General features: G+C 35.5%; 2 pseudogenes; one reads left to right on the top strand and one right to left on the bottom strand.

The window, feature by feature from the left end:
- Window positions 1-4918: 4918 nt before the first annotated feature.
- LOC122218463 lies at window positions 4919-5245 on the bottom strand (annotated as a pseudogene).
- LOC122218462 overlaps window positions 5244-25226 on the top strand; it is an 85441-nt pseudogene continuing 65458 nt past the window's right edge.

Here is a 25226-nt window from a genome sequence, read left to right as displayed (position 1 = left end):
ACCCAGCTAAAAAACGGGCAGAGGATATGAATAGACATTTTTTCCAAAGAAGACATACAGATGGCCAACAGACACATGAGAAGATGTTCAACATCACTAACCATTAGGAAAATGTAAATCATAATCACAATATCACATTAAACCTGTCAGAAACCTGTCAAATCAAAAAGACAAGAAATAAAAATATTGGTAAGGGTGTGGAGAAAAGGGAACCATCATGTATTGTAGGTGGGAAGGTAAATTGGTACGGCCGCTGTGGAAAACAGTGAAGGCTCCTCAACATATTAAAAATATAGATATTATTTGATCCAGTAATCCCAACTACTAGAGATTTACCCAGAGAAAATAAAAACACTAATTTGAAAAGATTATGTATTTCTATGTTTATGGCAGCATTATTTACAATAGCCAAAATATGGAAGCAACCCAAGTGCCAATCAACAGATGAATGGATAAAGAAGTGGTAATGTGTGCCTATATGTATTAGCCATAAAGAAAGAGGAGATCTTGACATTTGTGACATCTACGGACCTAGAAGGTATTGTGGAAAGTTAAATAAATCAGTGAAAGACAAATACCATATGATTTCACTTATATGTAGAACCAAAACAAAACAAATGAAGAAAAAAAAAAGAAACAAACCGAAAACCAGACTCTTAAATACAGAAAACAAATGTGGTTGCCAGAGGTGGGTGGGAGAAGAGTAAAATAAAGGTAGTTACGAGGAACAAACTTATAAAATAAGTAAGTCACAAAGATGAAAATTACAGCACAGGGAACATGGTGATTGATGTAATAACATTGTAGTTATATGGTGACACTTATCACTAACTAATGAGCACTGAGTAATGTATAGAACTGTTGAATCAATGTTTTCCACCTGAAGCTACCTTTATATTGTATGCTAATTATACTCCAATTTTTAAACAAAGCCTAATGGAAAAATCTTAACAGATAAGAAATTTAGTGAATATGCTTTAAACCATTTGCTTTTCACCTTAACCAATATTTAAGAAATGCCTGGTTCTTCTATGTATTTTCCATCCCCCCTCAGACACAATGACTGATTATATATTATGAATATACAAGCCTAATAAGCCTGTTCAGATAAAAACCAGATTTGTAACTCACTTTATATTTTAAAGTCCACAGTAGATGTTTGTAGGGATAATTAAATGCAAGGGTAAAATCGTTAGTTTTAAGTATTATTACTTGTTATTGTAAAACTTTTCAAGTAAGTTTAGGAACATATAATTCCTGAGATTGGCCATTGAGAATAAATTCACGTTTTTAGCATGGGGAAAGAATCTAAATCTCTGCATTTAGGTTTCTGCTCACAATTTGTCTCAAATTTTCCAGTAATCCCTGCCAATGTATTCAATAAGTAAAAATCTGAATTAAATTACTGTTTGGTTTCTCACTGCTCTGAGAAAGAAATAAATACGGACGTTGTTGCGTAAAGCCTCTATGCCCCAATTTCCTCTATCTTATGTTCACCTTTCTTGTACCACTCTCCACTTCACTTGGTTTTCTTCAGCCACATGCTTCTTCATTCTTGCCTATAGGAGATTCATGATTGATTATTTCTTCATTGAGGTTCTGGCATTAGGCTGATTGGATTAATCTATGGAGCAAAGTAATCTGTGAACCAGTTACCCATGTATGTAATATTCTTTCCTTCGAGGAAAGTGATGACATCATTCAAATCCAGGAATATATTTTTCATCTTGACTCTCTACCTCCCTACACCTCTCATAAGCATATTCAGTCAGATTCCAAACGGAGGTACTGAGCATGTTAGGAGGTTTGAAGGTACTGGTAGTCACATAGAACTACCTCTGTAGAGAAGATGGTAAGGTATCCATCAATGACAAATGTGGCAAAGATGTTGAATTTTAGAGGAATATCTTCTCATATCTAGAAAATGCCCAAATTTGCATTTAACAGTATAGATTTTAACTTTTTGATTAAAACAGAGACAAAATACCCAGCTCAAACATTTGTTATGAGAAGAAAATGAGATCATATATTAAATGAGAGAAACAAATCAGCCTTAAAATGCAGGTACTGAATAGCTAGATGGACTGTTTGCTACAGCAAGCACACTAGCACTTTTATTTTTTAATAACCTTATTGTGTGGATGTTCACAATCACTCAAAATAGGATAAACCACATGTGCTGAAAACACGCACACATGGACACACAGGCTCTACTAAATATTTACTGCCATAAGATCTTTGAAGAGGTATAAATGAGCCCATTTCTGATAGAATATCAGATAGAATATCAGAATATCTAATAGAATACTTAAAACAGTGTTACGTGTGGCTCATAGCTAGTCTCCGAGGGGGAAAATTGTTCCCAGGGCTGCATCTGTTCCAGAGTCCCCTACATGTTCCATATGCATCCTCAATTGTATCATCAGTTGGGAATGATGTCTTCACATGATTCTCACTCCTTTCTCTACACTCTGGTTTATCAGTAAGGTAAGTGTTAAATAAGTAGCACAAGTAAACCAAGAACCAAATGTAAGCTTTTGCCAGATACAAACCAAAATTTTATTATATTGTATCTATAGTTCATTAAATGCTAAGGAAACAACATGACAGCTGTCACTGTAGGATCCTATATTTTTGAGAAACCAAAGGTAGTTCTTCATATGAAGAACAAAAATTTCTAACATAAAAGGAATGTAAAATTAATAAAGTTCTATTATCTTATTCTAAAGCCAAGTTCATCATTTGTTTTTCCTTTTTCATACCAAAACACAGAAAAATGGAGACATATGCATTGTTAGGTACATGGGGTTTTGATTTTATAAATGTGTTTTACTCCAACCCATCTTTTGTAATTTTATACCTTTCCAAGGAACTAGAGAGAAATATTGTCTAGCAATGCAGACATAAAATGCAGTGTAAATGCGTGGTAAATTTACATTTTTGGATCCAAGCAAAATTTTGCCAAGGTGCTTCTTTCTGGCATTGACTGCAAACAATACTCAAGACCTATTCTGAGAAATACTTTCTGTTCCTTCTAATTCCTTATACAACAAGACTAGTAGTTTTTCCATTTTCTCTATTCATATTTTCATTTCATAAAGCTCACAATAAATGGCTTGAATCTATACATGTTTTGGAGTATTCAGCACTTAAATTTGTTAAATTTATCCATTACTTTACAGCCATCCACTCACCCACTCATCTATCCAGCATTTACTGAGTATTTACTATGTGCCAGGCAGAGTAAGTTCCACATGCTTGGAGTATATGGAGAATGAACCAAAGATCTCTGCCCTGGTAGAGCTTATATTCTAGCTAATAAGATAGAAACCATCAAAAGTAACTTTAATAAATAACTATATTACAAATATGTTAGGAGATGATAAATTCTATGGAAAAAAGTTTAAGTAGAGCAAGGCAAGTGGATTTACACGTTCTGGTGATAGATGGAACAATGTAGTACTAAATGATGTGGGGAAGGTAGGGTTCATTAAGATACAATTTGAGCAGATACCTGAAGTAGGTTTGTCAGTTGTCCAAATAGCTATTTGGGGCAAGAACATCTAGGCACAAAGGAGAGGTGGGGCACAGTCCTGAAAGTGAGCATTGGCTTGATATGTTTAAGGAAGTTCTTAGATGTCAGTATGGCTGCAGTGTTTAGGGCCAAGGAAAGAGAAGTAGAAGATGAAGGTGGAAGTAATGTGAGCCTAGTCACCTAAAGACTTAGAAGACATTTTAAGGACTTTGGATTCTACTGTGAGGAAATGGCCAGCCATTGTAGTTTTTAGCAGAGGGGTAACATGAACTTACATTTTTGAAGGATTCTGTCAGTTTTGGGTTGCTAGAACAAAACAACCGAGACTGGTATCTTAAACACTTATTCCTCACATTGCTGGAGCATGGGAAATCTAACATCAAAGTGTCAGTAGATTGAATTTCTGTTGAGAACCTGCTTCCCAGCATATAAGCAACTACCTTCTTGCTATATACCCAAATGGCAGAAAGAGAAAGCTCTGGTGTCTCTTCCTCTTCTAATAAGGACACTAATTCCCTCATGGGGCCTCTACCTTCATGACCTTATATAAACCTAATGGCCTCCCAATGGCTTCATCTCCAAATATCATCACATTGGAGATTAGGGCTTCAACAAGTAAAGGGAGTGTGGAAATCACAAACATTCAGTCCATAACAGATTACTTTGGTTTCTCTGTTAATACTAGATTGTAGGAGTGGCAAGGATAGACCTATGGAGACAAATAATCAGGCTATTCCTTGTTTTCATTTTCAGCAAAATAAAGTTCTGGTTTACTGTTCAACAACATTGTTTCACACATACATCAAACAGCCCAATGAATAAATAAACAAGCAGCAACTTCATAGAGGAAAAAAAAAGGAAAAAAAATAAACTTTTTATCTTTGGTCTTTTTAGCCATCTCATAGAAAGTAACTACTTATAGTACAACTAAAAACATATACAAAAAAAGTTACTGGAATTCTCAGAATAAGATTGTTTTATTGCTTTTGCTTTTTAGAACAAGGTTATTTTCCTCCTTTAAGATCACAACAAACATGATCACACTACAAGTAAAGTCAGAGATAGGACAGGGAACCTTCTGAAGGATGATTTGGTCATCCAAGATCATTAAAAATGACTGACCCCCAACAATATAGAAAAAATATAAAATGTAAATAAAAAACACAAATTTTCCTTTTTAAAGTGTTTTTAAGGAAAAAAAAGAACAAGGCCTTGGATGTTTTGGTTCTTTTTTTCTCCCCTGTTGCAAATTCACGTCGTGGTTGTGTGTGACATCTGAGGGTGGCGCTGCCCAGGATGGGCGGGTGAGACTGTCCATGGTGACCACGTTTAGATTCTGACGTGGGAAGTAGAGGGTGAATAGGTCGCGATGGTCTTTTTCTCAAGTTTGACTTTTCCTTTTTTGATGTCTAGTCATCTGTGTTGCTTTTCTGCTTCTTGTTGTGGATACTGTCATCCTCATCATCTTCAGCCATCCACTTGCCAGTAGCTGCCTCAGCCTCATCTTCATCCTCTTCCTCGCGTCGCCTTCCTCTCCTCCTCTTCATATTCCTCATCATCAGCCTACTGCTCCTCATTTGCCTCATTAGTGTTCCCATCAGCAGGAGCGTCCTTTTCATTCTCCACCTCGTCTACAACTTCCTTCTTCTCCTTTAAGTCCTTGCTGATCTCAGAGCTGGTGCCTGGAGACGTCTGGCTTGATGGGGTCATGCAGGTGATCCGATGCAGGCAGGGGATTAAAAGGAAAGCAAGAGTACGAGGACTCTGGAGTCCTGTACTGGACTGGAGTCCAGTCCTGGCGGAGGAGGTGTACTGTGGATGTGGTTGCAGGGAATCAGGGGCCGGACTGGGGAACAATCTATCCCTTACTTAAATTATGAGATTATATTGGTTCCACCAGGCTAATTTAAGCAGAAGCTATGTAAACTGGTCAAACTCTGGATGTATTTGGTGATGAAACCAATAGGATTTCTTGGAAGTTCCTGATAGGTGAAGTAGGGTTCCAAGGTCATGTATTAAGAAACTGGAAGGATAGAGTTACGATTTATGAGACGGGAGAGGCTGCAGGAAAAAACAATTTGGGGGATGGAGGTGTGAGAATTAAAGTTGTAGTTTGCAGTTGAGGTTCCATTAAAAGGTGAGGTGGAGATTCAGCTAGCTGGATGTATGTCTGGAGATCACAGGAAAGATCAGGGATATGGATATAAACTTAGCAATGAATACACACGATGGCATATAAAGATCCAAGCATAGATGCAGTCAAAACATGGATGAGTATAGATAAAAAATAGTAGATGGTCATGGATTGAATTGCATATTAGACTATTCCATATTAGAATATTAAGAACAAAAGAAGAAACTACCAAAGCAGACTGAGAAGGAATAACCAATGAGGTAAGAGAAAATTTCATGTGACGTCTGAAGCTCAGTAAAGTCTACCAAAAAAGGAGTGATAATGATGCTGCTTATAGGTCAAGTATGATGAGAAATGTAAATGGACCATTGGAGTTAGCATTGAGGTTATAGGTGACTTCAATAAGACATTTCTAACAAACAACTGTATGAATCTCTTCCTGACCTCTTTACCTCTTGCCTAGCCATCTTCAATTCTAACTTCTTCTTATTATGATTACCAGTTATTAATTTTTCCTTTTGTTTCTAATTAAAAAAGGAGTATATGCTAGTTGAATTAGTGAAATAATTTCACACCATTTTCCATACGAACCTAAATGGAAAAATGTACAATTCTATTTATTTAAGGGTCAGGTTTTTAGCTTGTGTTGACAAAAACTGGTCCTAATTGCTCTAATAGAGAAATATAAATTTGAATATCTTTAGTAGTTGCATTTACATTAATATGTGTAAATCAAAATTTAATCCATTTGTTCTGAACAAATAGTTATTTCCGTTTTTTGTCTCTATACATGGTACTGTAACAGTATTTTCAAATATCCTGATATACCTGTATTTTTGTTTCAGTTGGGTAGTTTTTCAAAAGTTGAATTCATAGTCAAAGCATATGTATATTTTACAGTATAATGGATATTGTTGCACCCTCACTAGTAATTAATGGATTTTTATAGGATAATGGATATTGTTGCACCCTCACTAGTAAGTAATGTTTACCATAACTTTACTAGCATTGGATTGTACTAATTTTGTTTTTTTATTTTTTATTGTTTTAGGATTTTCTAATCTGAAAGATATATGAATTGTTGCTGTGGTTTGCATTTCTCTGAATAGTAATCAGGGCAAGCACCATATAATAATAGTATTTTGATTTTGCTCTTGTGTGAATTACCCATTCTTTCCCTTTGTTCACTTATTTTTTCTCCTTTTTTAAAAAGTTTATTTATTTTGAGAGAGAGTGTGCATGCGTGAGACAGACAGAGAGAGAGGGAGAGAGAGAATGTGGGATAGGGGCAGAGAGAGACAATCCCAAGCAGGGTCTGCAATGTGAGCACAGAGCCCAATGTGGGGCTCGATCTCACAAACCCTGAGATCATGATCTGGACTTAAATCAAGAATCAGATGCTTAACAGATTGAGCCACCCAGGCTCCCCCGTCCATTTAATTTTTAAGTAGTATCCCAGAAACTACTTTTTTTCCTACTATAATGTTTTTTAGAACTCCTTTTATTTCTTCCACATATGCAGTCACATCACCTTGGTCAATCCTAGAAAGGTATCTTTTTGCTGCTTCTTTTTTCCTTAAACTTCCTCAGGATTGATAAACTATGTTAATTGTCTCTAAGAAAGCTTTTTCTTTAATTTAGTATTTGTTTGGTTGTCACAACAGAATGGTACTATGCTAGGCACTAAAACCGATATAGTTAAGGAAGTAATGTTCCTTTAACGGTAAAAGAAATGGAAAGTTACAAAGATAATTACTTGAATAGGAGACAACACAGCATGCTCACACAGAGAGTTAAAAGCTTACCAGTTTTTTCAAAGTTCCTCTGTAAGGCATACAACCGCTCATGAGTGAGGAAATATCCCAAAAGAAAGTCTCCATTTGCCACACTGAAGGAGGTTTTCATATCATACTAGTTCCCTGACCTTCACTAAACCATGTTGGAGATGGGAGGCTAGGTATCTGGCATCCTGATAATCAGGTACAACTCATGTCAACACATTCTTGAGTCTCAATTACATAGGTGGGCTGAGAATTTCCCAGTTTTTCAGGTCTCATTTTATTATTTCTCATTTTCAACATTCATTTCTACTTCTCTTCCCTTTCTTTGGGCAAATAAACAAAAGTATTGAATATGTTTGTAGTAGTGACAGGTAAGTTTCACCCTTATCTGTTTGCTCACTTTTTTTTTTTCTTATTAACTAATTAACAAGGCAGTGCTGCTCCTCAAGGTTTAAGATGGTCTGTACTTACCAGCCTTTTTTGTAGGTAGATATGGCTGTATGACTAAGTTCTTGCCAATGAAATAGGAGTGGAAGAAATGCATGCTACTTTCACATCATTTACTTAAAAGAAGCATGCTGACCCTTTGTTTCCTCTTTCTGTCTTCCCCTTGAGTTTTACTATGTAGTGGTCAGCCAGCTTCCATCGTGATAATAAAGGCAACTTAGTCTACACAAGATAACCAAACCTAAGAACCACAATAACCAGAAATTTCAGTGGCTGCAACAGCAATGATTTTGGCCCTGCACTGCCTATCCACCTATATAGTAAAATGAAAACACATAAACTAACCAAAAAAAAAAAAAAATGGTCTTGTTTTGAGCCACAATATTTTGGAGTCTTTTCAAAATATCACAGTAGTCTAGCCAAGGGATTGGCAAACTCTTTGTGTGAAAGGCCAGACAGTAAACATGTTCAGCTTTGCAGGCCTTACAGTTTTTGTTGTGACTACACCATCTGCCCTAAACCTGTCCTTTCAGGGTAAAGGGAGACAGACACAGATAATACAGAAATGGATGAGCATAGCTGTGTTATAATAAAACTTAAAAAAAAAAAAAACAACTTTTTAGTCATTTGTTTCATGGATATAGTTTGATAGTTTGATGTCTGCTGATCCAGCCCACAATATCATACAATCTTTTTGGTCATACATGTGTTTGAAAAAAATATTTTTGTGTGAATATACATTTGTTTTAAATTTATATAAATTGTATTGCATTAAAGACATAATTTAAAATTTTGTTAATACCGTAAATTTAAGATTATATTATAATTTGCATTTGTTATTGATTACTTCTGATTATTGCCTGGATTTCCATAATAATTACTTAGGAGACAACTGATGTTAATATATTGAATCTTCTGATAGATGCAAATGATATAGTTCTCCATTTGTTTAGGTCCTCTTTAGTTTTACAGTTTTTGGTGAGCCAAACTTACACACATATGCTTAAATGTTTGGCTTAGTAATTTGTATGTTTTGACACTATTGTTAGTAGGGCTTTTAAATTTCCATTTCTAGCCATTCAAGCCTATTTACAGAAATGTATTTGAATTTACATATTAACACTATATAACACAACCTTAATTCATCAGTACTTATGGTATCTTTTTCTGTGGATTCCTTAATATTCTCTATAGAGATAATTACTCTGATAGAAAAAAATAAAATTTTACTTTTTTTCCCAAGTATTTGTGCTTGTATTTCTTGTTTCTCACTTCACTGCACATTCACAAATTTTCAGTAATGAATACAAGTAGTAAGTGTAGACATTCCTTTTTTGTCCCCGATTAAAATGGGAAAGCATTCAAATTTTCATCATTGCCCATTGTGTCCATTGAAAGTGGGTTTGTAGATTGCTCTTAAGCAGAATGAGGAAGTTCCCTTCTATCTTTAGTGTGCTGAGAATTTTATTATAAATAAGTATTGATTTTTGTCAAATGGTATTTCAGCAACCATGGCCCTATGCACATGGTTTTCCTCCTCTATTCTGCTAATATGGTGAATTACATTTTTATAACATCTTTTTTTGTGGGTGAATAATTTTCCACTGTATGGCTATACTACATTTATTTGTCAGTTTATAGACATTTGAATTCATTTCACTTTTTGGCCATTATGAGCATCTATGTACAAGTTTTTATATGAACATATGCTGTCATTTCTCTAGCAGAATCTAGAGCAATGATTGGGTTATAAATTAACTGGATGTTTAGCTTTAAGGCAGTGCCATGCCGTTTCGCAAAGAGGTTTCGCCATTTTACCATTCCCACGCAATATAAGAGTTCTGTCTCCTACCATCCCTATCCTAAACACTTGTACTTACAGACTGCTGTCTGCTGGGTCACTTCATGCTTTTCTCAGTTAACTGCATTTTATCAAAACTCATTGGAACTGTCCAAAGATCAGTTTTTGCCACTTATACTGTAATCACTATGTTTAATTAAATGTTATGTCAACAATTAAAAATGAATGCAAATAAAGAATTTGTTTTCTTGAAATCTAAGATGAATTCTTTAGAAGGACTTCAAAAAAGCTAGTTAATAAAAGAACGCAGACAAATTAAGCATGGACAAGATAATGTAAGAGATTAGATGGAACTTCACAAAATTGCAAGAGGATTCTACACTCAATTTACTTTGGAAGTTTCTGGATATTTCTCTACCACTTTTAAGAAAATAAATTGGAAATCATAATTGATATTTTATGGGAATAGTTACAAAAATGAAAGAAAAAAACTGAAGAAGAAGAAGAAGAAGAAGAAGAAGAAGAAGAAGAAGACGTCTCCCTCCCCTCAAAAAACTCTATTCAGTGGATATGTTTATCAAAAAAGCATGCGCCTATATGAAGATTGATAAATGAATACATACAGGTGTTTATGTTAACATAAAATGTTTAAGAGTTTATTTTGTATTTTGATGATTCTCTATGTTTAATTAACCGTTAGTCAATGAACTACAACTAAGAAAACTATCAAGCATTTTATATCATTACATTGTCCTTGATCTTAGAGAAGGCATGTATTTTGCTGTTCTCCTCTTAAAATTTTATTTTCTGGATGTCAATCTCCCATCAAAATGGTGAAACTCATAAAATAAAATAATGGAAATAAAGAGGACTTGATCAAAAATGGGGTTGAGTATATTCAAGTCATATGTTGCTAAATTTGCTGGGCATATGTTGTTCAGTTTAAAAATCATTGGATGAATGAGTGAAACAAACAGAATAAAAACTAGATTTCAACTTCTTGTTTGAAGTTGAAATGATAAAATATTTATCATGGTAGAAATATCTTATATGAATAAAAATATATGTAGTAAAACAAATGTGCTGATATTTAAGTACTCATGTGTGTTCATAAATTAAGTCACTCATATACAAGGGATACTCCTCAGTAACAATTAACTGAACATATTCAAAGTCCTAAACATATAAAGGCAAAGAAAAACATAGTGGAAATTTTTAAAAATTTTTTTTAACGTTTATTCATTTTTGAGAGACAGAGAGAGACAGAGCATGAGCGGCAAAGGGGCAGAGAGAGGGAGACACAGAATCCGAGGCAGGCTCCAGGCTCTGAGCCATCAGCACAGAGCCAAAGCAGGGCTCAAACTCACAGACTGCAAGATCATGACCTGAGCCAAAGTCAGTCGCTCAACTGACTGAGCCACCCAGGTGCCCCTATAGTGGAGTTTTTTAAGGGCTTGACAAAAGAGAAAGATAGGAGTAGGTCTGATATGGTAACATAAATTTCTAGGACTGTCTATAAATAGAACTTTTTAAATACACCATTTTTTAACATTTTATATTAAAACAATGGAAAGGTACCACAGAGAGTTCCTATATACCTAGCAAACTCTTTATTATCTGCTAACATTAGTAAGGTACAGTTGTCACATTAATGGAATGGTACTGATGCACTGTTATGAAGTAAAGTCCATACTTAAAGTAGATTTCCTTAGTTTTTCCCTAATGTTCTTTTCCATTTGAGGATACCACATTATATTTGGTCATTATGTCTCATTAGGTCATGGCAGGTTTTCAGGTTCTTCCTTTGCTTTTGTTTGTTTTATTTTGTTTTGATAATTTTGATAACTTTGAATAATAATGGCCTGATTTTATATATATATATATATATATATATATATATATATATATGTGTGTGTGTGTATGTGTGTATATATGTATATGTATATATGTGTATATATATATATACATATATATATATATATATATATATATATATATATATATAAAATCAGGCCATTATTATTCAAAGTACACACACATATATATACACATATACATACACACACACACACATATATATATTTTTTTAGAATGCCTCTCAATTAGCTTTTGTGAAGAAGACCTGAGGTAAGTACCATTCTCATCACAACATATCAAGGGTATTTACTATCAATATGACATTTCACTATTGCTATTAACCTGTAGGTAATATTTATTTGGTTTTTCCACTGTAAAATACATACTGTACTCTTTCAAAGGAGGTTAGAATGTACAGCCTAGCTTAGAGTGTACAGTTAATCTCCACTTCCTTCCAGGCAAAATATCTCTGTCAATTAGGTTTATTTTTCACAAGAGGTTTGGCACTTCTACCTCTATTTATTAAATAATTTATGTCAGTATGAAAATTTATTTTATACATTAAGTTATATTCCAATACTACTTTACTGTTTTGCTTAAAGTGTTTCAGCTTTAGATATTAGTGTTCTTTCAGTTGACTACTGTATCCCTTTGACATACCCGTATCAATGTTGATGGACTTTTTTTTTTTTTTTTTTTTTTTTTAGCACATCCTTACTTTCTGGTACTACAGGATGCTCTAGACTTATTTTGTACACTTCTTGCCCCAGTTCTAAAATCCATTATCTCTCCAAATAGCCCAGTTTTTTTTTTTTGTTTTTTTTTTTTTTGTTTTGTTTTGTTTTGTTTTTTTTAACTAGAGGTCCATATTAGAAACAAAGATCTTGGTTCTAGGCCTGCTCATTGCTCCTGGGGTATCATTGCTTCTAGGCAATCTCAGCTAATACAGCAAGGAAACATACAGATCTATGTCAACCAGTGTATGTACATGTATCCATAAGTATATCCATATGAATCCATCTGTATATATATTAAGGTAAACTTAGGTTTATGCTGATGTTTTCACCTCTAACCCATTAGCACATGGATCTTCTACCCTTCTGCCCTTGTTTACCTATAACTACTCACTCCCAACAGTGAGAAACTGTCATCATTTACTTAATCAATTATTTTTACAGTCTGCATTCCATTCTTGGATTCCACAACCTTCCAAATCACTTTCTAAAACTAACATACATTAAAATTCACTCAGTGCTGTGAAGTTCTATGGGTCTTGGCAAATGCCTAGTGTCATTTATCCGCTATTATAGTATCATTCATAATAGATTTATTGCTCTAAAGTTTCCCATTTTCATTTGTTAACCCCCCAAAAAAACTGGTAGCCATTGATCTTTACATAATTTTGCCTCTTTATATGTCACATAAGCATACAGTAGACAGTCTTTTCAGAATGGCTTATTTTACTTTTGCAATATATATTTAAGGTACATCCACATCCTTGGATGAATCTTATACATAAATTTGTATACAAATAGTATAAAGTTTTCTCCAACTTTTTTCGGCAGTTAAAAAAATCTATACTCAAAACAATTCCATGTCAGTATACACAGACCACTTTATTTTTAAAAGTATGATATACTATACCAGAGAATGGATAATCTACTTTAAACATCTCACTATTGGTGAGTATTAGTGGTTTCTAATTTTTTTGCTATTACAAATACGACTTCACTGAATCTCCATAAAGCTTTGAATTTGTGGTATTTTCCCAATTACTTTATAGGTAGAATTAAGCATTGATTTTGGGGGTACTCCATATTGTTAAATTTAAATTTTTATTTTGAAATGATTTTGGATTTACAAGGGTGTTGCTTCTTTAACATCTTCCATTCACCATGGTTTTATATCTAACATTTGATATATAATACATTTTTGCATTCCAAGGAAACTGCACCAATTTATACTACCTCTAAAACTATGTAAAGAAAACTCTATTCTATAACCTTTTTGTAAATTTTTAAAATTATTATTATTTTTTTTTAATTTGAGAGAGAGAGAGAGAGAGAGAGAGCAAGCAAGGGAGAGGGGCAAAGGGGGAGAAAAAGAATCCTAAGCAGGCTCCATGCTGACGGTGGAACCCAAGAGGGGCTTGATCCCAGGCCCCTGGGATCATGATCTGAGCTGAACTCAAGAGTCAGACACTCATCCAGCTGAGCTACCCAGGCACCCCTCTATAGTAGAGGTCACTCTTAATTTTTGTTGATTTGATGTGTATATATTTTTTGTGCTTAAATAGCATTTTCCTTATTTTAGTGAAGATATATTTCCACATGATTATTGTAATCTTTATAATACTTTGATGATTCTTTTGTTTATTTCCTTTGATCATTTTTTGTCATGTGTCCCTCATGAGGTTCTCTCAGCCTCACTTGCCTCCAAAATATGCTCAAGTGTTATCCATCTCAATAGCTAACAAATCTGTGCAGCTCTCCCTGACTTTGCTGCTTTAAGGCACACCTGCCATGCATCCAGAGTTTCTGGTTCATCCCATCATTTTTTGGAATTGGATGGGGTAACACAGCCACAAAAATTGGGATTGGCTTCCCAATCAGGCCACGACGTGCAACCTAGATTGGCAAGGGGCTAACTCTTTATGGAGGAACTTTGACAGATGGGAAAGAAGCAGGATGGTGTAGACAAATAAATTCCCTATCCATTCCTTGGTCAGATGGAAATGGTTTTTGGATTGTCTGCCTTTGGTTTTCTTCTCTTCTCCTTGGCTCATTTATTTCCCTCAATCTTTCTGCCCTGAGATTGCATCTTACAATAAAATATTGCACACTGCATCTAAGATCGACCTCAGGCTCCTTTTCAATTGGAGTCTGCGTTAAGGCACCATTTTTCTCTTGGGTAGGGCCTTTCTTTACCAACTTGCAAAATACCATCAGGCATTATGGTCATTATTTCCTTCCTATTGTACATGTACTAAGTATTTTTGCAGTGTGTACTGGCCTAAGAAATTGATTGTATATACTTCTCGTTTGTGAGAGACAGATTTTTACGTTTGTTATATCACTCTTTCCCTTATGAGTTCTGGTGATTCCTATGTTGTTCTGGAAGGCTTTCTCGATTCCAAGATTATTTTTGAAATTACTAATAGAGGGGCACCTGGGTGGCTCAGTTGGTTAAGCGTCCAATTTAGGCTCAGGTCATGCTCTCATGGCTTGTGGTTTTGAGCCCCACCTCAGGGTCTGTGCTAACAGCTCAGATCCTGGAGCTGCTTCGCATTCTGTGTCTCCCTCTCTCTGCCCCTTTCCTGCTCATAATTGGTCTCTCTCAAAAATAAGTTAACATTAAAATTTTTTTTAATTACTAACTGCATATAAGATCTTAACTTTTTCTCAATTCGTTTGAAATGTATTTCTATAATGATGGAAATCAGAAATTGATTTCAACTTCAAAAGTGATCTTTTAATTTACTTTATCCCCAATCCTTTTTGCTAAATACTAGAAAGTCTCTGGAAACATGTGGCAATAATTTTGAAAGAATCTCCACTCAAATTACCAAAAAACAACCATTTTTCCTTTTCCAACATGACAGACCTAACGACATAAATCAGATATAGGCAAGACCAAAAGCCAGCCCTCATGTAGGCCAGTTCTCCTTGAACTTCCATTTCAGGGAATCCATTCTCCTCTTTAATTGCTAATAATAATATGAAGTAATATCTTGCTGAGTTACATTTACACAGAACCATCAGCATACTTTTTTTTCCTTTTTCTGATCAGGTTGATACTTATAACACACTTCTATGCCAACTAGAAAAAATAAGTTGTTCCTTTTAGACGGATAAAGCTCTGTAGGTATGCAGCTTGGCAAGCTCTCATCACCTCTGCACAAAGTAGAAAAGGGCTCCACCTCAGGATTAAAGCAGCCCACCTCAGGCAAAGAACTTGGAGAGCAGAGCTCACCTGCATTTCTTTTCATACCAGCCTCCTCAGCCACATGTACCAGTGTAATGAACTTGCTTACATCTATGCTGGAGATCTGCTTAAGGTAAAGCTGTCCATGCCCTCTCCCTCAAATAAGTATGGCAGGACTGATTTACTCTTTGAAGAAATGTAGAAGGTAATTTGAACATATTAGAAAAACAAACGAGGAAGAAGAAAGGTATGTTAAATATTCCAAGATCTTTCTTCTAAGATCCTCAACTCTCTGGAGACTCCTCAAAAGGTAGAGGGTTTCCTTGAGGTAGACCCATCTTGTTATTTTGTGAAGATTAAATACAGCAACCCCATCCCTTCATTTCAATTTATGTGAGGATTTTTATCCTCTGTGGTTCCTTTAATTCTCCACAGTGGAGTGGCACAGAACGTTCCATTTTTGTTAAATCTTTATTTTTTTTCTTTTAATTTTCACTTAAATTTATGCATTTATATTTTAAGGACAGTGTCCTACCATATACTGAAATGTATCATTTCCCTGTATTTAAATAATTTATGATTTTTCCCACTTTATACTCCATTTTCTAATTCCATTCTTATCTTTCCACAGTGTCCATGATTTTATTTAAATGTACGTATTCCTGAAAAATACATGTTGCTGTTTTTGTGCTGTAAATCTTTTCTTACTTTTATATTCAACATGTTTTTGAGCTCAATTCATGTGAGTATATGTACATGTAGATCATTACTTTTAACCGATCCAGATTTTATATTTATATAAAAATTTATATGTATATAAAATCTGGATCGGTTAAAAGTAATGATATAGATTATGTATACATATATTATATATGTATATTATATATATGTATATTTAATACATACATATTATATACATATATTAATACACACGTATTACATACGTGTGTATTAATACATACGTATTATATAGGTATGAAAAGAAATGCACATATATAATATACTTGTGTATTAATACGTATATATAATACGTGTGTATTAATACACATGTATATTTAATACATATATATCTATTATATATATGCATATTTATGTATTACATGTATACTATTTTAACTTATCTATCCTTCCAGTATTGGATTTCTTGTGTTCCTATGCTGCAGCCTTTGCTAATTCTCTGTGGTTTTTATCTGCTTAAAGTACTTCGTCCCCAGGTATACTTTCTTAGTATAGTTAGTTTTCTCACTCTAGAGATAAAACTGTCCAAACTAAAAAATCATATCTCAAAGATATCCTTTGGGGGATGTATGCATGAGAAACAGAGAAGGTACAAACAGTCCATAATATACCTATCCCACCAAAGATCTCTGTTCTCAGAAGCCATGTTTGAATCTACTTTTAAAATTTTTAGGGCGCCTGGGTGGCTCAGTCGGTTGAGCGTCCGACTTCAGTTCAGGTCATGGTCTTACAGTCTGTGAGTTTGAGCTCTGCATCTGGCTCTGTGCTGACAGCTCAGAGCCTGGAGCCTGCTTTGGATTCTGTGTCTCCCTCTCTCTCTTCCCCTCCCCTGCTCATGCTCTGTCTCTCTCTGTCTCAAAAATAAATAAAAACATTTAAAAAAATTATAAAAAAATAAAATTTTTGTAACTGGACAATGAATCTTCAACATAGACTCTCAAAATCTGACCCTAGTATTATTCATCTTCAGTACTTTCAATGAAACGGACAGAATAATTTATGCTACTGAATCAGCTCCATTTTATCACATCATATTTTGTTTTTCTTTAAGAGACTGGTTATCCTTTTGGTTTTCATCTGTAACCCTTCCTGATACTCCTTTGCTGTATTTAAACTGCTTGCCACTGCAAACAATTCATAATACTTTTTTGTGCCTTTGTTAATGACTGCCATCCAGTCTGAGAAAAAAAAAAATCAATTATACTTTCTTTAGCTTATTGTCCTTAGATCAGGTAGTGGGAATCATCCGTGGCTGCTATCCCATATCTGCCCACTCTCAGCATCTAGATTTGAATGCAGGTACACTACAATTTTATTATCACAGCCGCTGGCAAATTTTGAGGAAAATGAGGCACTCAGCTCTACTCTGTGCTCCTCCAAATCTGACAACTGTGTGACAAAAACTGATATTATGGACACAGCCCACTGAAAAGAATGTGTTCTAGTGTAACATACATTTTTGTTTTTATTTTTATTTAAAAAAAATTTTTTTTTTTTACGTTTTACTTATTTTTGAGACAGAGAGAGACAGAGCATGAACAGGGGAGGGGCAGAGAGAGAGGGAGACACAGAATCCGAAGCAGGCTCCAGGCTCTGAGCCATCAGCCCAGAGACCGATGCGGGGCTCGAACTCACAGACCGCGAGATCGTGACCTGAGCCGAAGTCGGACGCCCAACCGACTGAGCCACCCAGGCGCCCCACATACACTTTTATTTTTTAAAAAAAATGCTTATTTTTAAGAGACAGAGACCAAGCACGAGTGGGGGAGGAGCAGAGAGACAGGGAGACACAGAATCTGAAGCAGACGTCAGGCTCTGAGCTGTCAGCACAGAGCCTGACGCGGGGCTCAAACTCATGAACCACAAGATCATGACCTGAGAGGAAGTTGGATGCTTAACCAACTGAGCCAGCCAGGTGCCCCAACATACATCTTTAAATAGTAAAAACAAAACAAAACCAAACCTGTACTTCTAACTTTAGACTCTAAGCGGAAATACTCTCCATTTAAAGGGAGATGAACATATAAAATCCTCCTTCAGTTTCTCACTTAAGTATCAGAATAAAAGAACAGAAGATAAGGCATGTACAGAATCAACAAGTAATTTAGCTCCTTTACTAGTTTCTATGGCAACCTTTCTGCATGCAAGCTAAGAACAAAATGCACTAAAAAATTCAAGTTTGCCTTGGCCTTGGTCATTGACACTTTCAGCATTACCTTCTTCAACACAATGTTCAAAGCAATCAAAAACCTATACGAGTCAAAGTGCTAACTCTCTATAGAAAGACTTTTATAAACTTGAATGTAGGACAGTGTTTAGTCAATGGGGCCAAAATAAAGTTTTCTTTTTAAAAGTCAACTTAAAAAATTATGAACTCTCGCCTGTTGACAATGACTGAAATAAACAGTCTACAAATTGCCAGTCTGAAAGGGATTTATGCAGCTGGGTCAGTCCCATCAGTTCCTGAGATAAAGAGTCTTTCATGCTATTCCCTTGGAATTTCTCTGCTGACCCCGAGTCACTGCAGATGAACGACTTCTCCAGGTTGTCCCAATAGAGTCTATAGCAGCCTTAAAAGCCTTCAGAATAGGTCCTCTGAGACTCTGATCCTTGAAAACAAAGGTGCACATTGAATTGTGGAGTCCGTTTGTTTGTTTCTATGAGAGGGAAGGTAATGCTGTAACACTGGCACTTGATTCACAGACTACAGAGCTCTAATATGCACAGACACATACATCTGATTCTATGGTCACGGCAATGCCTATAGTTCTACAGTACAATGACATCTGGGGTCAGTTTTTTCACATGATGTTTTCCGGCAATGTGTATTCGAGCAGATGATATTCTTGAGTGGTATCTTAGTCCAGACCCCTGACAAAACTAGAAATTTTTAAATGGGCATTTTCTTTCTAGGCTCATATGGCTTAAGACTTTATTTTTTTTTCCTTCATATTTTTACTATTCACTGTAGATTTGCTTTTGCCTTTCCATTTGAATTTATTCTTAATATTTACTTCACCATTCTAAGTGAAACTTGGTTAAGCACATATTTATTGCCAGGCTCCAGGGAAGGAGTTGTGGATAACAACGTGTCCTTGCCATTAATAGATATATGTGTATGGTGCCAGAGAAAAACACAATTTACACCAGGGATGTCAAGAAAGTCTTCTAGGAACTGTTATTTTTGAGAAAAAAAAATATCTGGGGGAGGAGAAATTATCTACTTAAAGAAATGAAGAGAACATTTTTGGCAGAAGGAATCTCAGGTGTGAGAGAATACAAGTGTGAAAGAGATTGGCAGATGCAAGGAACTGGAAAGATTACCAATTAAATATGCCATACATGTGAGAGCAAAGGAAAATGAAGCTAAAAAATGTGGTAGGTAATGAAACCTATGGGACACTGTAAAACCCTATGCAAATATTTTGTGATTATCTCTGCATGGGATAAAGCTCATTTGTGTTGGGAGGATGTAATAGAAAGTAGTAAAGCACAAGGTAACAGACATGGAAACCATTTGAGTCAATTTTAATAATTTATGTAAGAATTGATAAGGACTTCAATACATGTAACGGAAGTAGAAATAAGAGAACAGGAGATCTCTAAGGTGTGGTAAGTAGACTGTTTTGATAGGGTATTTGTAACTTCTTATTTTCAAGTAATTTTAGACTTCAAGGGCAATTGCAAGGTTAGTACAGTTCCTGAACACCTTTCTTTTTTTTATTTAAAAAAAAATTTTTAATGTTTATTTTTGAGAAAGACAGAGACAGAGCTTGAGCGGGGGAGGGGCAGAGAGAGAGGGAGACATAGAATCCAAAGTAGGCTCCAGGCTCTGACCTGTCAGCACAGAGCCTGACGCGGGGCTCAAATCCACAGACCGTGAGATCATGACCTGAGCCTAAGTCAGGCGCTTAACTGACTGAGCCACCCAGGTGCCCCCTGAACACCTTTCAACCAACTTACTCCCAGTGACAATATTATATGTAACATTTTACATAACTGATTACATGAAATTAAGAAATTAGCTTTGGCATAACATTATTAACTGAACTACTAGCTTTATTCTAATTTCTTCCATTTTTCCACTAACATCATTTCTTTTCCAGGATCTAAACCAGACTACCTGTTATTACCTTCTATTTAATTTTCTTATGTCTTAGTCACTTCCAGTCTATGACAGTTCATTAGTCTTGGTCTTGGTGACATGGATACTTTTGAAGACCACTGATCATATATTTTGAAGAAAGTTACTCAATAGGAGTTTGTCTGACATCATCTCATTAGACTGATGCTGTGGATTTAGAGGAAGAATATTGAAGATGTAAAGGGTCTTTTATAGTAACATTTCAAGGGATACACAATGTCAATAGGTCTTATTACTGATGCTGATCTTGATCACTTGGCTAAGGTGGTGTTTGCAAAATTTCTCAATTGGAAAGTTTTTTTCTTGACATTGTATTCATTAGAAAGGAGTCTTAGGTACAGCCTTTATTCAAAATGAAAGAAATTAAGCTTCACTTCTTAAAATTTGTGGACATATATTAAAACCACGAGAGTATAGCCAAAAGGTACTAATTTGAGGCTCTGCAAGTTTTACCTACTAATTCTATTATTAGAATCACTATTCTTGCCTATAGTCATTATCATGCTTATGTTCTAATAGTGATGGTCTGTTTCCCTTATTTCTAAAGTAATTGCTATTTTAAGAAAGCCATCCGTCTCCATTTATATATTATTCAATTATTTATTTATACCAGAAATGACTCACACATATTTATATTTTATTATTGAGGTTATAATCATATACTATCTTACATATTTCACAAATTCTTCTAGTTTTGACTACTGGAGTTCTTTCAAATGGCTCCTGTGTCCTTTTGGCAAGCCCCCCGATTTTTTTTGAAGCATTGTATTACTTTTGGCACAAAAGGTGTCCAAGAATTATTTTTTCCTGCTCCTATTTTTAATTTTAACGTTTATTAATTTTTTGAGAGACAGAGCACAAGTGGGGGAGGGGCGGAGAGAAAGGGAGACAATCCGAAGCAGGCTCCAGGCTCTGAGCTGTCAGCTCATAACCCAACATGGGCCTCAAACCCAGGAACTGTGAGATCATGACCTGAGCCAAAGTCAGATGCTTACCTGGCTGAGCCACTCTGGTGCCCCTCCCTGCTCCTATTTTAAGATCAGCCAAGGAGATCTTTTATTTCAAAATGGTATTGAGAACCCTGGATCTGAGTGTGGGGTATACTTGTTGCTACTTTGATGTCCCTTCAAAGCCATCCCTCTGGACAGAGGTAAGGAATGTACATTTATATGCCAAGATGTAAAACAATTATATTTGTATCTATCTGGCTATTGGTAGGTATGTGCATGTATATGGTTTATATTTGTATAGTATATATACTCATATTGACATCTCAGACTCCAGTTTGGTACCAAATAGCTCATTCCAGAATTCTCTTTGTAACTATTTCTCTGAAAGTGAGAAAATGGACCCTCATCATCTATAATATAGGTGTTCAAACCTAGGTATGCAGTTTCATAATTTCTAATGTGTATCCTATAAGAAACAAATTTACCAGTGAGAATATGGGGTTTGTATTCTATAAAATTTTGACTGTATGTGAGGAATAGATTAAAAAAAATAATTGTAGGTCCCTAATTTGAATGGCTGGGTGCGTGGTGAGGCCACTGATAGAATGGAGAATTCACCATAGAAAAAAAAAACAATGATATAAGATGGAATTAACGTTAGATATATTTGGTCTTAACTGGCTACAGTTCATCCAAAAGGCATTTGGGAGGGTAGGTTTAAGGGCCAGAAAGAAGTCTCAATTAGAAATAAATATTTGAGTTGTGTCAAAGATATCCAAACACAGCATATAAAGTGAGAAAATAAAAGTATTAATAATTGAACACAATGAAAACATATGTATGCTCTGTGAAAATTTACTAGCTGTAGAATGGGGATAATAACTGCATCTCCTGAAATACACATTAAAAATTTATGGCATAATCCATATAAAAACTATTTGAAAAGTACCCAATAAATATTTTCTAATATATACATTTAATAAGCAACACTTGGATTCATTGTCCATGAATATGGCTTGTGTATAAACTGCTTATGTTTTCTTATATATTTAAATATTCAGAGGTTATGTTTATATTGGTGCTGTAACAAATTACCACAAACTTAGTGATTTAAAGCAACACAACTCTACTATATTAGAGTCCTGGAGGCCAAAGATCTGAAATGGATTGGCAGGGATCTATAATTTCTGTAAGATCTAGGGAATACTCATTTTCTTGTCTTTTTCCAACTTCTAGAATCGGCCCATGTTTCTTGCCTTGTGGCCTTGCAGCTCTCCGATCTTTTCTTCCATGGTCATGTCTCTTTCTGATTATGGTACTGGTGCTTACCCCTTACAGTGACCCTTATGATGACATTAGGCCCATTTGTATAATAGAAGAAGCTATTTTAACACCTTCAGTTTATCCATATCTGCAAAATCCCTTTTGCTATATAAGATTATAGAGATTTCTGGGATTAGGATGTGGACAGCTTTGGGTGGGTGGAGGCATTATTTTACCTACCACAAGGGCATTAGAATTTGTAATATACCTAGGAGAAGGACCATGTGGGGAACACCGACACCCTGGGAAAGTTTTGCATGGGCCAGACAGTCATGTAGTGCCTAGCACTTCTGCCCACATTCCAAAGACCAGCACTCAGTCACATGTCTACATTTGACTGTAAGGCTAGGGAATTTAGACTAGCTATGTATTAAGCAGCAAGAACTATTGAGTTTGGTGAGCAGATATCTGATTTCTACCACTCAACATGTTTATAAATAAAAGAACACTTCAGCATCTTTTATTTTTTTTATTTTTTTTTTTTTTTTGATTTCTCAGTATTACTTTATTTGCATTTTACCTAATTATTGTAAATCTGCATAACTTTTCATATGTTCTTTGGTTATTTGGGTTTCACTCATAATTAAATTACCTTTTGTATTTTCTATTGCTGTATAATCGATTTTTTTTTTGTTTTCTTTTGTTTTTGTTTTTTTTTTTTTTTTATTTTTATTTTATTTTTTTTTTTTAATATATGAAATTTACTGTCAAATTGGTTTCCATACAACACCCAGTGCTCATCCCAAAAGGTGCCCTCCTCAATACCCATCACCCACCCTGCCCTCCCTCCCACCCTGCCCTCCCTCCCACCCCCCATCAACCCTCAGTTTGTTCTCAGTTTTTAACAGTCTCTTATGCTTTGGCTCTCTCCCACTCTAACCTCTTTTTTTTTTTTTTTTCCTTCCCCTCCCCCATGGGTTTCTGTTATGTTTCTCAGGATCCACATAAGAGTGAAACCATATGGTATCTGTCTTTCTCTGTATGGCTTATTTCACTTAGCATCACACTCTCCAGTTCCATCCACGTTGCTACAAAAGGCCATATTTCATTTTTTCTCATTGCCACGTAGTATTCCATTGTGTATATAAACCACAATTTCTTTATCCATTCATCAGTTGATGGACATTTAGGCTCTTTCCATAATTTGGCTATTGTTGAGAGTGCCGCTATAAACATTGGGGTACAGGTGCCCCTATGCATCAGTACTCCTGTATCCCTTGGATAAATTCCTAGCAGTGCTATTGCTGGGTCATAGGGTAGGTCTATTTTTAAGTTTCTGAGGAACCTCCACACTGCTTTCCAGAGCGGCTGCACCAATTTGCATTCCCACCAACAGTGCAAGAGGGTTCCTGTTTCTCCACATCCTCTCCAGCATCTATAGTCTCCTGATTTCTTCATTTTGGCCACTCTGACTGGCGTGAGGTGGTATCTGAGTGTGGTTTTGATTTGTATTTCCCTGATAAGGAGCGACGTTGAACATCTTTTCATGTGCCTGTTGGCCATCCGGATGTCTTCTTTAGAGAAGTGTCTATTCATGTTTTCTGCCCATTTCTTCACTGGGTTATTTGTTTTTCGGGTGTGGAGTTTGATGAGCTCTTTATAGATTTTGGATACTAGCCCTTTGTCCGATGTGTCATTTGCAAATATCTTTTCCCATTCCGTTGGTTGCCTTTTAGTTTTGTTGGTTGTTTCCTTTGCTGTGCAGAAGCTTTTTATCTTCATAAGGTCCCAGTAATTCACTTTTGCTTTTAATTCCCTTGCCTTTGGGGATGTGCCGAGTAAGAGATTGCTACGGCTGAGGTCAGAGAGGTCTTTTCCTGCTTTCTCCTCTAAGGTTTTGATGGTTTCCTGTCTCACATTCAGGTCCTTTATCCATTTTGAGTTTATTTTTGTGAATGGTGTGAGAAAGTGGTCTAGTTTCAACCTTCTGCATGTTGCTGTCCACTTCTCCCAGCACCATTTGTTAAAGAGACTGTCTTTTTTCCATTGGATGTTCTTTCCTGCTTTGTCAAAGATGAGTTGGCCATACGTTTGTGGGTCTAGTTCTGGGGTTTCTATTCTATTCCATTGGTCTATGTGTCTGTTTTTATGCCAATACCATGCTGTCTTGATGATGACAGCTTTGTAGTAGAGGCTAAAGTCTGGGTTTGTGATGCCTCCTGCTTTGGTCTTCTTCTTCAAAATTACTTTGGCTATTCGGGGCCTTTTGTGGTTCCATATGAATTTTAGGATTGCTTGTTCTAGTTTCGAGAAGAATGCTGGTGCAATTTTGATTGGGATTGCATTGAATGTGTAGATAGCTTTGGGTAGTATTGACATTTTGACAATATTTATTCTTCCAATCCATGAGCAGGGAATGTCTTTCCATTTCTTTATATCTTCTTCAATTACCTGCATAAGCTTTCTATAGTTTTCAGCATACAGATCTTTTACATCTTTGGTTAGATTTATTCCTAGGTATTTTATGCTTCTTGGTGCAATTGTGAATGGGATCAGTTTCTTCATTTGTCTTTCTGTTGCTTCATTGTTAGTGTATAAGAATGCAACTGATTTCTGCACATTGATTTTGTATCCTGCAACTTTGCTGAATTC

Source organism: Panthera leo, chromosome B1 (genome assembly GCF_018350215.1).
Source record: "Panthera leo isolate Ple1 chromosome B1, P.leo_Ple1_pat1.1, whole genome shotgun sequence".
NCBI classification, from domain to species: domain Eukaryota; kingdom Metazoa; phylum Chordata; class Mammalia; order Carnivora; family Felidae; genus Panthera; species Panthera leo.
The sequence above is the reverse complement of the archived record's forward strand: the minus strand, read 5'-3'. Positions and strand labels throughout refer to the sequence as shown.